Here is a 13,590-nt window from a genome sequence, read left to right on the forward strand (position 1 = left end):
AAGGAAAAATAACAGGCTTCACAGTATTCACTGACTACAGCTTGTTCTTAAAGCAATGGTATGTAAGAGTTTCTGAATCATAAATTCACTAGCTTTAAGGATATTTAAAATTTGAAGGAATAGTACCCTCCTATAATTAACCCCTTTTGTCCCATTATTTATAACATCTTGGTTTCAAGTGAAACTCATTTCAAACTAGTTTCAGTGATATAATACTTTTGTTGACTCATGAAACTGAGAAAAAGACTAAGGAGGTCTGTCATAGCCTCAGCAATAGTGAAATATGAACTGGAAGAATCATGGTACCAGGGGCAGGTACTTGGGCTTCAGAGCCGCCATCTTTCTCTTTCTTTTTGTGCCCCAAGAAATTTCTGGGTCTTACTGATTTTTTTTTCATAGCTAATTCTATTTTTTCCCTCTCCTCTTTCCAGTTCATTCTTCATTTGTTGCTTCTGCATTTTCTAAGGTGGAATTTAATGTCTTCTTCTGTAAATAGACATTCTCCCCAAGTGGTGGCTCCATAAATGCAAGGTTTCTTAACAACATAAAAAGAGAGCCTTGCTACCCTTATATTTCAGAACAGTTGATTTACTCACAAGTTATATTATTTATTGCTATGTAACAAATTAACACAAGCTTAACAGCTCAAAATAATACACATTTATTATTTCAATTTCTGTGGGATAGGAATCCAGACACAGTTTCATTAGATTTCTTTTTTTTTTTTTTTGGTTCAGTGTCTATCACAAAGTCACAGTCAAGAGGTTGGCTAAGGATGGTTATAATCTTAAAGTTCTGCTAGAGAAAATCATTTTGAACTCACAGGGTCATTGGCTGAATTGCTTCCTTGCACTCTTTAGGTCCGAAGTCCTCGATCTCTTGCTGTCTATCTTCAAGAAGCCACTGTCGCTTCCTTGCCACCTGGGCCTTGCATATGGTACTTTGATACATCAAAGGCAGTAAGGGAAAGAGTCAGTAGTGAGTTTTCTAGTAAGAGAATTATAATCTTATGTACACAGAAGTGACCTCGCATTGTCTTTGCCAGACTATTGGTTAGAAGCAAGTCCCAGTTCCTACTCCCACCCCATAAGCACAAATGATACAGACACAAATACCAGGAATGGCAGTAATTTGGGACCATCACTTGTAAAATTAAAACTATCTTTGAGGGTAAAGTGGATGTAGTTTATAACTGCTCAAGTTTAATCAATTATCCCATCTCTGTGTTCAAGTGGCCACATGTGTTATTTAAGAGAGAAAGAAAAAAATTTTCTGTGGAGAAAAAATTACTAACCACTAGCATTCTGAGGACTTGAGAGTCCAATACTGGATCTTATTGATTTTTTTGTGATAGCTAATTCTATTTATATCAATTTTTATATCCATATTTTAAGAATTAAGCACTTACTATTTGAAAAACTTTTGTCCTGATTCTAAATGTATGAGTTTTATAATTGGAAAAGCGTAATACTATGCTAAGTAAATACATTGATCATGCTATCTTGATTTTGAATATATATTTGTATGAATATCTTCTTTATTTCTTGCAACAACCTTAATAAGTAAACAGAACATGCTGTTTCACAAAAACAAAAATTGTGACTGAATTACCATTGATCTGGTTAGCCAAGAAAGGTGATTTAGAAGACACTGTCACATAGGGCCACTCTAAAGCAGTGTGACATTCCAGTGGAATTATGACCTGTGCAATGCAAAGTCAAGAGCTCTCATGGTATTCAGATTAAATATTCAGACTAAATACACAGAGACTGTTGGTTTTAGTGAGCCAAAAGGAGTGTGTTAAGAAGTGATTAGGACACAGAAAACTGGACAGGGTGAGTAGGTATTTCAGGAAATTTGTTTTGAAAGGCAATCAGATAAGATAATAATTAGGGGAAGTTAACTTTGGTATTTTGTTGGCACTTTTGTTTGTATAATGTTGTGATTTTTAAGGTAGGAGTTGGTTGAACAATTTAAGGGCTAATATGAAGGGTCAAGTAAGCAACAAGAAGCAACAGATAGAAGAGAGAAATCATCTGTAGATCCTGAGAAGGGAGGATGTGACATGATTCAGAGCACAGGTATAACAATGGCTCAGCAACACAAAATTCATGAGTTGGAGGCCAGGACTTGCCCCCAGGTTTTCATCAGAAAAAGAACAAATTTAAGAAGAAGAGAATGATTTTCACTTTCCATAGACATGGCTAGAATTTTTTTTTTCTGAACTAGTTCAGGTATATTTCCCAAGAGGTCATTGTATAAATGGATCAAAAAGTTAAATGAAGTATGGATAAATATGGGGAAAATTTTTCTTGGGCAAGTTAAGAGTTCAGTTTGATTAGAGACTAGATATTAAGGGAAGAAATCTGAGGAAGTGATAATTACATGGGAAACATTTCAAAGTCAGTTCTTAAAGTCCTTGCTTCAAGTAGAAAATAATATGAGTAGCAATAAGAGAGGGAAAGACAAGTCAGAAGGTCATAATAAGATTACTCAAAAATTTTGATGATTAAAACTAGTTGAGCATCACTAAATGTCTTTATTCAAATATTGTATAGATGGTGTTACAAAACATTACAAGAGAAAGAGTGTCCAGTTTTAGTCAGGCTTTAGTTATTTGGTCCCAAGGACACACAAGTCAGAGAAGTTCTCTGCTCTCCCTTAAAATGAAGATGTTGTTTGCATTATGAAAGGACATAAATAACATTTCAACTGCATTAATATCACCTTCAGTAATGATTTATGATGCATATACCTAATTTTGTGATCTCAACAAGCTACAAAGTAGCTCTGATGTTTAGATTTCTCCCCACTAAAACAAGAAATGTGCATAATGAATTTTAAGTTTCCCATAGCATTGTATATGTACATTGTTTTTAAGTTAATAATAGGATTTTTCCAAAGGGAAAGTGACCCACCTCTAAGAAGTCAGTGCAAAAACCCTAAGTAAAGTGTTTTTCCTTGTTAGTGTTTGGATGTGAGGTGTCCCCCAAAAGCTTACATGTGAGACAATGCAAGAAAATCCAGAGGAGAAATAATTGGGTTGCAAGGGTCTTAATCCAATAAGTGAATTAATCCCCTGATAGGGATTAACTGAGTGGTAACTAAAGTGGTAGGGTATGGCTGGAGGAGGTAGGCACTGGGGAATGGCTTTGGGTATATATTTGTATCTAGAGTAGAGTCTCGCTCGCTCTCTGTTTTCTGATCACCATGATGTGAGCTGCTTCCCTCTGCCACACACTCCTCCATGATGTTCAGCCTCATCTCGAGCCCTGAGGAATGGAGTCTGCCTTCTATGTACTAAGACCTCTGAAACCGTGAGCCTTCAAATAAACTTTTCCTCCTCTATAATTGTGCTGGTCAGGTCCTTCTGTCACAGCAGTGAAAAAACTGACTAAAACACTCCTTGTGGTTGGAGGTGCAATGAAGAGACTAGAGATTTGCTACACCAAATCCAGCAGAGGAAGTTTACTTCCCAGGCACTTCATGAATATGTTCAGGGTACAGAGTGGACCTCAGGACACTAAGCCAAGGAGAGGTGCACCAAATCATCAAAAAAATCATCAAAACAGAGGCCCAAGGCAGATACAGAAAACAAAAATATAAAAAGCTGAGGGAGATAAAAATCCAAAGCAATGGGCAGGGAGAGGGAATGACTGGAGCATAGAATATGGGCAACATCTGGACAAATTCCTCACCTTGCTTGTAATCTGTGCTTATCACAGTGTTGTTTGAAGAGATTTCAGTGTTTGAACCCTTTCTAGGTTGTGTTTGAAGAGATTTCAGTGTTTTAGAACCTTTTCTAGGTTCAGGTTCTAAAAAATATCCATTTATAGACTGTTTAAGAGCATGACATTTAATAATTAATGAGAAATACTTCACATGTCAAGTTCAGAATTTCTTAGAGGCAAATAGCAGGAAAAAATGATTTAAAACTTACAAGTGAAATTATTGTTTCAGGTAACTGAAACTCAGTATTAAGACTAGTTTCAGATAGAATATAGGAATTTTAAAAATATCATTGTTGGCATTTTTTAAACTTTGTCACCTTCTCTAGTCTGACAGTTGGACAGAGAATTGATCAATCCTCAGAGAAAAATCAGCATACCCTCAAGGTAGGGGGAGAGCTAGACACCCAGAGCAAAACAATTAGTCTCCTACATGGCAGCAAATACTGGTATCCATACTTCCCATACCTGCTTAGGGTACCTGACAAGTCTCCCTTCATTCCCAACATACAGTCACAAAATTCCCCTCCTGTTTACCTTGACTGATGTCCAGCGGTGTCCTCTGGGCCCAGATATGTCCAGAAGGGAAAAAACAAAGTATGCCCACAAAATTGTGAACCAAGAGTATAGAGAAAAAACGCTGATAGGAGACTGCTTCTATACCCAGGACTTCAGAGCATTTGCCGGCCTAAACTATAAGACTCATCTAAGACAATACTGATTCCTGCTCAGTGGGCGGCCTGTCCAGGTGAATTATCTTCTAGATCAAAGTGGGGTTATTTCCCTCCACTAGTGTCGTGGTGCTCATCTCAGAGGTTCTTCCGGTTCTTGAACCTGGGCCTTTTGGTGTTAGGGTGTCACATATGACAATGTTCTCAGGAATGGTGCCCATATTTTTGAACCTTAAGATCTACCATTTACTTCTGCAACTTGCTCCTAATGTATATTTTCAGATATCTTCCTTTTTCAAATAGAAACTTCAAACTATAACCACTTTCATGTCCCATAAAATAAGAAAAGAAAAAAATATCAGATCTTTAAATCCTTTCTAGCCAATGCTTTTTCAAGGGGAAACTGCATTATTCTCTCCAAGTTAAAGGATTCAAAGATAAATATAAATTTAATCTCAAGTAACCAAGCTATTGTATATGCCCAAACGAGAAGAATTGTACCAGTATATTGGAAACTAATGATTTCTGGGGCTAAGATGATGTTACATACACCATGAAGGCTGGTTTTCCTCAGCAATCCTCAACTCTCTGGTGAAACAAGAGTAAAGTGATTCAATAATTAAGACAATTGGCTCAGATGTTAAAACTGAATGGGGGATTGTGGTACCTCATAGATTGGTTTTGTGGCTTTTAAATGAAACATTCAATGAGATGATATATTTACAAAGTACTGGTCCAGTTTAGAAGACATGAAAAAGTATTACCTAATGATATGTGAGATTTTGGTGATGTAATCATGCCAAAATAGTTTACATTTTTGAAGGGGGTTAACCCATAAAATCTTACTGAGGAGCTGCTGATGTTGGTGTAAAAGTTACAAACCAAGGTTTAAGTCATTGCTTTGACTCCATCCTTAGTAATTTTTACAAATAAATTTCTGAACTCGAAACTTTTTGTATAGAGGTTTCAGTTGCTGATCCCATAATTTGTACATCATCATGGAAACATTAGGAAGGAGAATAGCAGTGAAATCCTGTCATGTGCTCAGTAGGATGATCCATTCAGGTCCTCACCACTTTCTCTTCCAAGTCCTTCTTTATTGAGTTCTTTTCTCAACACTAGTTCACACTCCCTAAATTCCTTAAGGATAGCAAGGAAGACTGGCTAGAAAGGCTGGCAAAAAAGAAAGAAAGAAGTTGAGATGAAGGAAAGGAGAAATACTATATCCAGATTTGGGCAAAGGAAATGTGAAATGGCTTATGGCACTCTAATACGCAACACTGCCACCACCCTGAAAAATAATCATTCTAGTATATTGCAAACTAATGATTTCTGGGGCTAAGATGATGTTACATACAACATGCATACTGGTTTTCCTCAGCAATCCTCAACTCTCTGGTTGAGAGTTTCTAAAAATAAGAAAACGTTGGAGGGAGGAAAGTCATATATTTTAAAGTACACTGTGTCAGGCTTCAACTAGGATATTGTGTACTTGTTGCTTTATTTAATTTTCAGAGAGGTTAAAAAGGGAAGGAGATGATGACAGACTTTGTGATGAACTACAAGCCAGGGAATGTTGGAGACCTCTAGAAGCTGGTCAAAGGTGTGCAGAAGACTCTTTCTGGAGCCTCCAGAAGCCACTCAGCCTTGCTGACACCTTGACTTTAGCCCAGCACAACTGGCTCCAGGATTCTTACTTCCAAACCAGAAGGTGGTGAATCTGTGTTGTGGTGAGCCACACAGTTTACGGTCATTTGTTACAGCAAGAAAAAGAAACTAAATCAACCAACCTTCCTTCTATCCTTCCTCCCTTCCTTCCACTTTACCATGCTCTTCTGTACTAATCTACTCAGATACCTTAGTGTTGAGTATCAGGTAATTGTTAATAACGAACTTTTGTTTTTCATTATTTGCTTTAGTCTTCAGGTAGCAGGGGCACAGATGTCAACAGCCAATTATGGCCTACATTCCCCTACGTTCAGGGATTATCTTTTCTTGTCACATTTAAAGTAAAGTGTTTAGAGACTATAGTCCTGGGAACTTGAGGAATACCGCATCTCACTAAATATTCCCCTGTGGAGTATCAGGGGATTTCATTTATTCAATTACCTTTAAATTCCTGGGTTTTTTGCTGAATTATCAATTTCTTCTCTAAAATTTAACTTTCTATGTGGCTACAAGTCTTTTCTCCCTGAACCATAGCAAATTAAATGTGGGACAGACACCCCTATTTACACTGTTTATTAGTGATTAGTAAATTAGTGATAACATGAGGTACTGTGGACAGCAGGACTTTCCCTAAAGTTGGAGTAAACAGAGTGGGTGGATATTATAAACCAATAGTGTATAAAATATTAGCTTGCTTATTTGAAAATGTCTTTGCTTGTTTCCAACCTTGAGGGTCTCTGCTGCCACCATCATATGAAAGGGCATAAGTCTCTCCTAGATTTCCTCCTTTTTCACCTAGTCTACCACTGCCCATTAGAAAGTGCTTGTTTTCTGGTCAAGGGTCAATTTTTTTTTCTCCTACGTAGAAGCTAGAGATAAATAAAGAATTAAAAGAGAGAGTTCTTATGAAAATAGAAGGGAGAACAGTAGAGTAGAGGCCAAGGGGGAGGGAGCAGGGTGGTTAAGGAAAGGAACAGTGGAATGAAACTGACCAAATTATGCCATTTACATTTATGAATATATCACAATGAATCCCATTTCATGTTGAATTATCATGCCCCAAGTTAAAAAATATATATAAATAAGAAGGAAGACTCATAGAGTAGAGGAAAGAGATGGGGGAGGAGAAAGAAAGAAAAAGGGAAAGTACTGGGGAATAAAATAGAGCAAATTATATACATGAATGAATGTCACCATGAACCCTGCTGTTATGTATAGCTAAAATGCACTAATGCAAACATCAAATAAATAAATTGCTTTTCATCTGAATTTCTTAAATCTCTCCTCTGATAGTCTCCAGGGAGAGGAGCTGAGTATGACACTAACCCAAGAAAATATCAGCTTGGAGGAGTATCTTGAAAGGAGTGTCAGAGAAGGGTGTTTATAGAGTTTTGAGGGCTGAGCATTTAGCCACTGGGTGTGTTAAGGCAGAAATTTGGAAGGAAGAGAGGCTTGTAAGTGGAGAGATTTGCAGGAACACTATGTGGTCTTTAACTGTGGAACACAACGCTTTCCTATAGAATAACCATTAAACCAGTTGGTCTCTGGTCTTATGTTAGAATGTAAGCATCAGAACTAGCTGATATTACAACATTTTAAGTTTAACTCTCTTCCACAAACTTTTTCAAGTCTCCTTTTGTAAATCCAGAAGCTCTTTAAGGACTTTCCAAAGCAAAGGACACTTTTGTCCCTCTATATTTTATCAGCATAAAGCTCTCGAAGGAGCATAAAAACCATAGCCTTTTCTTCCTTCTTTTGAGAACAGAAATTATTCTTGAAAGCCTCTTACAGAAACAGTGTCCCTCTCCTCCAGACTTTGTAGGAATATATAAATTCTGCCACTGTGTTGAAAGGCAACATCAGAAGAGTAAGATTCCTAAAAATCACGATTTCCTTCCTATGACAACATAAAGTAGGCTGTATTCTCTCTGCTATACTCATCAGGAAGCAGATGGTTCCAGGTGGTAAGTCACCAGCCTATGATGTGACATGGAAGTGTGATACCACTACGTGGGGGTGTGGGGTGGGGAACTATGACTCATTGAAAATGTCTCTCAAGCAAATACACAACTTGTGAGACCCTTGCGTGCTCTGTTTTCTTCTTTCTCTAGTATTAACCATACTCTGGACTTATATCCATGTTGTTTTCAGGGCAAAAACTCAACTAATTACAATTCTGAGGTTCAACGTTTTCAATTTAAAAGGCATCCCAGAAGAACCGGACTAATTTTTGTCTGGGACAAAACAGAAGTTACTTGTGGCTTAGCTCTATCCGTAAAAGGCATCTGGGGAATCTTGAGAACAATTTCTGTCTCTATTATCCACTCTCGTCATTCTCGCTAGTAGTCAGAGTGTATCTATTTCATGGCCTAGTGCCTGAAGGGAGAAACATGCTTGGGAGCAACACTTCATTCTTCTGTCCTGGAGTCAGAGGCCAGCTGCAATGAGCCAACTGCTTTGGTCACATTGCTGCTTTTGAGTAGTTCCACTATGACCTGCACTCTGCAGCAGTTTCTGACATTTCTAGGTGGATGTGCATACAGTACTTCCTCATACAACATCCAACAGCTCTTCCCAAAGGAGCAACTCAGAATCCACAGAATGGCTAGGCTCTGTACTGACATTCCAATAGGTTTCCTTCAGACTTATTGGATGCTAAGCTGGGTGTCTATATGTCCTTTATCTTTCTTCCTAATCCCATTATTTCTATTCTTAGGGAAAAAAATAATGTCACTTCATACAAAGTAATATCTACTATTTGGTCATTTTGCATGTGTGAGCACGCGTGAGAGAGACAGACATTGAAACAGTAAAAATCATCTTATTTCTCTCCATGACAGGAGGAAGATGGGAGCTTCCAGATGAAACACCTTTCTAATATTGATCACCTCTCAGCACCACTTCAGCCAACTGGTGTTGAAGAGAGAATTGAAGGGTATACAACCCAGGGATCCTGTTCTGCTATATTTACATCATCACATTTACAAACCCTCTAAGATGTATTTTTGTAATCATGTTACAAATGAGAACACTTTCAAGAGAATTACTAATGTGTCAGAGGTAGCACAAAAAGAAATTGAATTTGGAATTGTATACAGTTAGGTTAAGTAAAGTATCTGAAATTGGTATGTTGGAGTCGATTTTGGAATCAACTCAAATTAAACTAAATCCAAGAACTAGGCTTATATTCACTATACTTGTTTCTCTTCATATTTTAAGAGTGACCACACAGTTTCTTCAATAGTTACCATTGAATTCATTGGAATCCAAATTTTTTAGGGTTTATTTTTTTCTATAGTGCTTAGTGATGATTCACACTAGCCTAGCAATTATGTGAAAAATAAGAGCATCAGAAACCCCAAATTAATGCAAAGAAATGTTTTTCAGATAAATTCATATTTGTCTACTAGTTTTCTTTTAATCCAAACTATTTTCTTCCATGTTTATTTTCCTGACTTGGAATGTGCTGTATTTTCTCTTATCATACCAAAACTTTCTCTGAGCATTCACATATGTCCAAATCTTTTGGGAAGGTAATGAATATCTTACAGTGGACAGGTCTACAAAACCACACAGGAAAAAAAATGTCCTCTGGTTTTACTGATGGTAGGAATCAATTCTTGGGATATACTGGATACTCTAAGTCTATTTAAACTGAAAATGAATAACTATTTAGATGAATATATAAAATTCACCAGTTTTAAAAAAATGTTAAAATTTTCAAAGCTAAATGGGAGACTGTTGGGTTTTTTTTGTGTGTTGCAAGGTGGCTTTGCTTGTTTGAAAACCCAGGGAAGATAATATTGTTTCTGAAGTTAAAATTCAGTCACACATGGGGTGGAATTTACCGTGTAAATTATGTAGGTCATGTAAACGTTGTTTCTGGCTTTCAGAAAATATTGAAGACTTCACCATTTCCAATTGCAAAATAAAGTCAGGCAAATGGAAATCAGGGAAAAGGATTATTTTTTAAAAAAAGAACCATAATGTTCCTTTCAGCTTCCCTTTTCTGCTTACTTATTATGGTCATTTTATTTACAGAACAATTAAAGCAAGGAAAATATCATCAAGAGAGCTCCTACACACTTGTGACTACTCATGGAATACAGTGCTTGTTGATTATTACCATTATTACCTAAGAGGCAAGACAACCTGAAACTTAGATGTTGTGTTCAGGAGTGTTTACTTTTATTTTACTGAATAATTAATTAGTTATTGCTATTTTCTAGTAAACACAGAAAGATGTTACTAGTAGTTAACTAACATTTCTGTCTGCCTCTGCCTCTATCAAAACACGCAGGACACACAGCTTATTTCTGTTTGCTTAGTCCCATGCTTCTTCATTTAAGTATGTGGGATCATGTATTGCAGGAAAGATTTCAAGACTCTGCCCCTCAAGATTCTGGTTCATGAAGTCTGGGTTTGGGTCTAAGCATTTGTTCTCTGCTCATCTCCAAATTCCTCATGTGCTGCTTCCACTGCTGGTCTGAGGAGCATTCTTAGAGAATAACCATCTTAAATTACCAAAATCTTTTAGGAAGTAAACCATTATTTAAAAATAAATATTGAGTATTTGGAGAAACTGCTGCTTCAACATCCTCAAATAGCTGATCTGTTTCCCACAAAGAATATGTAGCCAGACAGAATATGGAAGACCTTTCCAGACATTCTCAATTTTATACCAGAAATTCTTAAATCTCAGAGAATATTCATCCTGGAGAAGAGAGGATTGAGGGGAAATGGGTCTTCAGATATGAATAGGATATTATGTGGAAGAGGAATTCAGCTCTTTATGTCATCCCACAAACAGAAATAAAATGAATTAATTTGAAATTAGGAATTTCAATTAGTTGAGATTAGGAATTTCAACTAATTCCAATTAGTTGGATTTGGGGGACCATGAAGGTTTTTGAACTGGTAACATCATGGAGCAGGAGTGTTTTTTTTAAATATAAGCATCTACTCAGCATCTGAATGACCAACCACCTTGCAGAAAAATTGTCAAAGGAATTCTACCACTAGACTGTGCTTTCCTTCTCAGTCTAAGGGTCTGTGCTTTCTGATAATTAATGCAGAATTTCCAAAAGTATGGTTGAGGACCTCAAAGACTACAGAAATATCAATAAAAGATTGATATACTTAAACTCCTTTTATAAGAAGCATTTAGATATTCAGGTATTGTATATGGTGTAGAATATTGGCCCTTCCTCAAACTGTTCTCTTTTTATACGTGGGAAAAGAGCTCATGGGTCAGACTATACTTTTCCACTTCATAACTAGGTGTGGCCAAATGTGGCCATGAAGCTAAGTTCTAACCAATAGACTATAAATGAAAGTAATGTATACAACATCCATTCCACTTAATAAAAAGACCTTTGCTGTCTATTGGTTCTTTCTCATTCCTTTCCAATAGCTGAAGATGTGGACATCTGGGACACATATGGAAGACTTGTGTTTAAACAACAGGGCCAAACTTGCCACCACATTTTCCAGATTAATTCCTGGAGCCAGATCCCACCTATGGATCCTTCACTGGGAAAGAAAGAGCTAAATTGTTAAAACAGTAACTTGTGAATCTTTTTGTTACTGCAACATATCCTTTTCTTTGTCTAATATGCTACAGTTAAAGGATCTGTAGGGACAGTTTTTTAGGGGTGCAAACAGGAAAAAAATATCTTTATTTGGTAAAATGGCTTAATGATGCAATGATTATTTATGCAACTGTTGAAATTGAAACAACATTGCTTATTTACACTCGTAAAAAGTCTCCTAAACAAAAGCAGTATATATGTATTAGGAGCATTTATGAGATGAATTACAGCAGTCTCTCTCTCTCATTGATGTGGGCTTCTCTATATGACCGAGCACATAAAATGAGCCAAAATTATGGTTCTTAATCCCATGATAATATTATAAGAAAAGATGAAGTTCTCTAGGATGTTTACAATTTAACACTAGTTCTGAAAAGATTGCACACTAGACTTCTCATTCATCTATTAGGGGTAATAGAATTTGTCTACACTTTATACTCATAAACAATATATAAGATATAAGATAACTCAGTGGAATTTGGGGCATAAAGCAACAATTTAATATTTTTTATTAGTTATACAATTAATAATTTTTAAAACTCTTAAGTGTGTCCCAACACAGAATTTTCTCACATTATACTCATTATCTCTACAAGATCAAAGTTTTTATATCATTTTGTACTAGAGGAGATTAAGGCCCATAAAATAGTCTTCCTGGAGAGATATAGCTAGTGAGTAGGAGAACCATCAATTCAACCTTTATGTGTGGAAAGCTCAGTTTTGTTGAGATTCTCACTTGTCACGTCACTTTGGTTAATTTAGTGGGCTTGTATGGTAGATTGTTGCAATGACAGCTCCCAGTGGATAAGACCTGCACTCCAATAGTCCCTCTCTCATTGATGTGGCCTTCTCTGTATGACCTGGCTTTGGTGCATGGCCATTAGCAAATGAGATGCTAGCAAAAGAAAATCCTTCTGAATTGGAATTTGGGCTATTTTGCTATTGCAAACATAGTTGCCAGGTAGAAGCTTGGGTTAGCCTACTCAAGGACAAGACCATGTGGAGCTGAAATGAGCTTTCTAAGCTGAGGCCCTAAGCCTACCCATCAGCTAACTACAAACACCCGAGCTACCCCAGGCTAGACTGGTAAGTGAACTACCAACCTGGGCCTATCTCAAATCATAAGACAATTAAATGATTGTTGTTTTAAATCACCAAGTTTTGGAAAGGCTTCATTAACTGCAATAGACAACTGATAGAGCTTTCAACTTGAGGCAATTGTTATGTGTTTTCAAAATGCATTTCTAAGCTCAGATCAGTTTTCTACCACTTCCGGCTCTAGTATTCCTTAAACAAAATTTCAGTGTAATTCTTTGTAGATGACTCATATTCTCTCCGGAGGCTCATTCAGCACATTGTACATTTCATAATTTGGTTTTGATCTTATTTAACTTTATCTCTTTCAAGAAATCATGTATAAGCATGAATTTGGTAGTCACAAGAAATTATCATGTATTAAAATTTCTTACTTAATTCATCAATCTGTACATTGTGATTTTTTTTGGGGGGGGGGGGGGTGGAGGTACTCTTCCTCTGATAAAAGTATATTCTGTAACAATCAAGCACCTGCTCTGAAGCTCTGGCTTTTAATAGGTTTTACTTATTTCACACACATGAAACTTCATTCCCTCCCCACACTGTCTGCAAGTACTGACTGTTCCATAAGGTTGGAGACCTCATCATATTCTCTGCTTTTCTTATTGATCTTACTCAGTGGCTTATACATCATAGGCAGCCATTAATTATTTAATTAATTGACATTTCCTTCTAAACATTGTGTTTCCTGTAAATACACACTTTACTGACCCTCTTACCTAAGGATGTTTTAATGTTTTTATTAGTGCAATACAGTTCACATAATAGTGGGGTTCACTTTTATATAATCATACATGCATGGAATGTATTTTGTTCATTGCAGTCCCCAATGCTGCT

The sequence above is a fragment of the Marmota marmota genome, unplaced genomic scaffold, assembly GCF_001458135.2.
Source record: "Marmota marmota marmota unplaced genomic scaffold, marMar, whole genome shotgun sequence".
Lineage (NCBI taxonomy): Eukaryota > Metazoa > Chordata > Mammalia > Rodentia > Sciuridae > Marmota > Marmota marmota.